Genomic DNA, 4,731 nt, shown 5'->3' with positions numbered 1-4,731 from the left:
GAAATGAAGATTATCAGGAAAGGTAAAAAGAGAGAGAGGAAAAAATAAGACTTGACATATAAAATCCAAAAGACAAAATGATAGAAGAAAGTACTGCCCTTACAGTAATAACACTAAATGTTAATGGATTAAACTCCCCAATAAAAAGACACAGACTGGCAGAATGGATTAAAAAAAACAGGACCCATCTATACACTGTCTACAAGAAACTCACCTTAGACACAAGACAAAAATAGATTGAAAGTGAAAGGTTGGAAAAAGATATTTCATGCAAACAACAACCAGAAAAAAGCAGGAGTAGCTATATTAATATCAGACAAAGTAGATGTAAAAAGTAAAACAATTAAAAGAGGCAAAGAAGGACATTACATGATAATACAAGGGTCAATTCATGAAGGAAACATAACAATCATAAACATTTATGCACCAAGCCAGAGTGTCCCAAAATTCATGAGACAAACACTGAAAACACTGAAAGGAGAAGTAGATAACTCCAAAAAAAATAGCATGAAGACTTCAATACAGTGCCCTCATCAATGGCTAGAACATCTAGACAGAGGATCAACAAGGAAACAGAGCTGTTGAATTGTATGATAAATGCACTAGACTTGACACACATTTATAGAACACTACACCCCACAACAGCAGGATACAAGTTTTTCTCAAGTGTTCATGAAACATACTCTAGGAGAGAAAACATGTTGAGACACAAATCAAGTCTCAACAAATTTTAAAATATTGATATTATAAAAAACACTATCTCAGATCATAATGGAATGAAGTTGGAAATAAATAACAGGCAGAAGATTGTAAAATTCACAAACATATGGAGACAAAACAACACAGTCTTAGAAAACCAGTGGGTAAAAGTCGAAACTACAAGAGAAATTAGTAAATACCTTGAGGCAAATGACATTGAAAACACAACATATAAAAACTTACAGGATGCAGCAAAGGAGGTGCTGAGAGGGAAATTTATTGCCCTAAGTGCCTATATTAAAAGAGAAGACAGAGCAAAAATTGAGGAATTAACTGTCCACCTGGAAGAACTAGAGAAAGAACAGCAAATAAACCCCAAAGCAAACAGAAGGAAAAAAATAACAAAGATCAAAGCAGAAATAAATGAAACTGAGAACAGGAAAACAATAGAGAGAATCCACAAAACCAGAAGCTGGTTCTTTGAGATAATCAACAAAATTGATGGACCCCTAGCTAGGCTAACAAAAAACAAAAGAGAGCAGATGCAAATAAATGCAATCCAAAACAGGAAAGGAAACATAACTACTGACCCTGCAGAAATAAAGGAGATAATGAGAAGATACTATGAGCAACTACATACTAATAAACTGGACATCTTACACAAAATGGACAACTTCCTAGAAAAGCATAAACAACTAACATTGACCCGAGAAGAAATAGAGGACCTCAACAAACCAATCACAAGAAAAGAGATTGAGTCAGTCATCAAAAAGCTCCCCAAAAAGAAAAGCCCAGGACCAGATGGATTCACATGTGAATTCTACCAAGCATTCAAGAAAGAATTAATAGCAATTCTGCTCAAACTCTTCAAAAAAATTAAAGAGGAGAGAAAGCTACACAACTCATTTTATGAAGCCACCATCACCCTAATACCAAAATCAAAGATACTACAAAAAAAGAAAATTATAGACCAATCTCTTTCATGAATATAGATGCAAAAGTCCTAAACAAAATACTCGCAAATAGAATCCAGCAGCATATTAAAAGAACTATATTCCACGACTAAGTGGGGTTTACTCCAGGTATGCAAGGCTGGTTCAACACAAGAAAATCAATTACCGGTGTTGGTTGAAAATCACCCATGGTTCTGGCCATGGCTGCTGGTGAAATTTGGCGCCCAGAGCCACGAGGGGCCTCAGGTCACTGCCCACTGCCTGGTGTGTGTGGGAGAAACCCAGGCCCCAACAGACTTCAGAAAAGAAAAGAAAAAGAAAAGAAAATCAATTAATGTAATACACCACATCAATCAATCAAAGCAAAAGAATCACATGATCATCTCAATCGATGCAGAAAAGGCATTTGACAAAATTCAACATCCTTTCTTGATGAAAACACCTCAAAGGGTAAGAATAGAAGGGAACTTTCTCAATATGATAAAGGCAATATATGAAAAAACCACAGCTAACATCATACTCAGTGGGGAGAGACTGAAAGCTTTCCCTCTAAGATCAGGAACAAGACAGGGATGCCCACTGTCACCACTGTTATTCAACATTGTGCTGGAAGGTCTAGTACATGGAACAAAGATGTCTGTGAGTAAAGCTGAAAGAGGTGGGATAGGGGAATGTATGACACCAGAGGAAAAGATAGATGATGAAGACTGGGACTGTATAACTTGGCAAAAACTGGAGTGGCCAATGACTGTTACTAAATGTACAAATATAAAAATGTTCTCACATGTGGGAGAACAAATGAATGTCAACCATGCAAAGTGTTGAAAAAGGGATGGTATTTGGGAAAAAAAAACATAATCAAAGCAAACTGGAGTCTATGGTCAACAATAACTTTGTAATATGCTTCCATTAAATGTAACAAAGGCAATATACTGAAGTTAAATGTGCATGAAAAAAAAACAAAAAAAAAAGAAATGTGTATGAGAGGGGGATATAAGGGAGGGATATGGGATTCTTGGTAGTGGTGTTGTTTTCTGTCCTTACTAATGTATTGTATTGTATGGCACATTATTTTTTTTATTATTATCTTTTTTATTATTAACCAAAAAAAAACCTTTTTCATGGTAATGAATATGTTCAAGTGCTGACTGTACAACTATATGATGATACTGTGAAATGACTGTACACTGTGGATTATTGTATGTTATGTGCACATATCTCTACAAACTCGTAGGAAAAAATATAAATATGGGTAAAAGTGGTGGAGAAAACATGGAGAGAAGGATGTGCCCATTTACTGTTGAGGAGGCAAAATGGTGTAGCCTTTCTGGAGGTCACTGTGGTGGTTCCACAAGAAGCTAAGTATGTGGGGGCCATGGGGTCCTGCAACCTCATTATGGAGTATGTACTTCAAAGATCTGTGAGCAGAGACACTAATGGACATTTGCAGACTGGTGTTTATGGAGGCAGCATTCATGATTTGCAGTGGGTGGAGGTGGCCTAAGGGTACACTGACTGAGGAACAAAATGGTGAACTGTGGTGTATGCATACAATAGAATATTGAGCAACTACGAGGAGTGAAGTTGTGAGACACACAAGGAGGTGAATGGATCCTGTAGACAGCATTTTGAATGAAGTACACCAGAAACAAAGGGAAACACTATAATGCCTCACCAATATGAACTAACTACAATGTGCAAGCTCAGAATTGAATCTTAGAGCACAGCCTAACAGGGAAATGATTATTGTAATGGTCCCTATATTGTAAGCTCTTACAACAGTCATATCTATTCCTGAATTGTAATGGCTATCTCCAAACTCTGAGATGTTGATCCCTTGGTGTTCTAGTTTGCTAATGCTGCAGAATGCAAAACACCAGAGATGGACAGGCTTTTATAAAACGGGGGTTTATTTCACTACACAGTTACAGTCTTAAGGCCACAAAGCGTCCAAGGTAACACCTCAGCAATCGGGTACCTTCACCGGAGGATGGCCAATGGCGTCCGAAAATCCTCTGTTAGCTGGGAAGGCAGCTGGCGTCTGCTCCAAAGCTCCGGCTTCAAAACGGCTTTCTCCCAGGACGTTCCTCTCTAGCAAGCTTGCTCCTCTTCAAAACATCACTCCCAGCTGCACTCCATTCCCTCCCCCTGAGTCAGCTCATTTATATAGCTCCACCGATCAAGGCCCACCCTGAATGGGCGGGGCCATGCCTCCATGGGAACATCTCATCAGAATCATTACCCACAGCTGGGTGGGGCACATTCCAAGCAAATCCAACCATCACCAAAACTTCTGCCCCACAGGGCTACAAAGATAATGGCATTTGGGGAACACAATACATTCAAACCGGCACACTTGGTGTGTAACCTGATTGGTCTCTGGAACATTGGGTATCTGTGTGACACCTGAAAGTCAGAGCTAGAGCTCAGTAGATATGAATGTCAGTATTAACATATACAGCAACTGTTAAAAAAAAAAAAGCTGAAAAAGAGTCCAGACTTCAATTAGGGATATGAATGAAGCAGATCTGGTTAAGACTAGGGAAAATTGGGCCAAAGGGTAAAGGTTGAAACTGACTGTGTGTTAAAACTTCAACTTCCATATGAGACCAAGGGAAGAAATGTTTATTTGGTGTAGGATCTATATTTTCTAAACAATATAACTTCTACAGTTTGTTCAAACACAATTACATGGAACTTTGAATACGAAGGGAGTTATGGCAGGTCTGTATAGGTTAGAGTGAAAGAGCAATACATGCCAAAGTAATTTGGGTGGAGAATAAAAATACATATGTGGGGCCTCCCTGAGGAGCTGGGGGAGGATGCGAAGGTGTTGAACTTCCTCACCTGGATTGTTGCTGATGTTCTCACAAACACTGGGGACTGACGGCTTGACATGCTGAGTCCTCTGTCTTGGGGCTTGCCCCTATGAGACTTGTTGCTGCAAAGGAGAGGCTGGGCCTGCTTATAATTGTGCCAAGGAGTCTCCCCCCGAGTGCCTCTTTGTTGCTCATACGTGGCCCTCTCTCTCTAACTAAGCCACCTTGGCAAGTGATCTCACTGCCCTCCCCCCTACATG

General features: G+C 39.3%; 1 non-coding gene across 1 annotated transcript; it reads left to right on the top strand.

Moving 5' to 3' along the window:
- Nucleotides 1–1,822: 1,822 nt before the first annotated feature.
- On the top strand, nucleotides 1,823–1,949 carry LOC119523907. Its single transcript, XR_005214710.1, has one exon. It is a non-coding gene; the product is annotated as a small nucleolar RNA ACA64 (small nucleolar RNA).
- Nucleotides 1,950–4,731: the final 2,782 nt, after the last annotated feature.

Source organism: Choloepus didactylus, chromosome X (assembly GCF_015220235.1).
Source record: "Choloepus didactylus isolate mChoDid1 chromosome X, mChoDid1.pri, whole genome shotgun sequence".
Lineage (NCBI taxonomy): Eukaryota > Metazoa > Chordata > Mammalia > Pilosa > Megalonychidae > Choloepus > Choloepus didactylus.
This window is presented reverse-complemented; position numbering and strand designations above follow the sequence as displayed.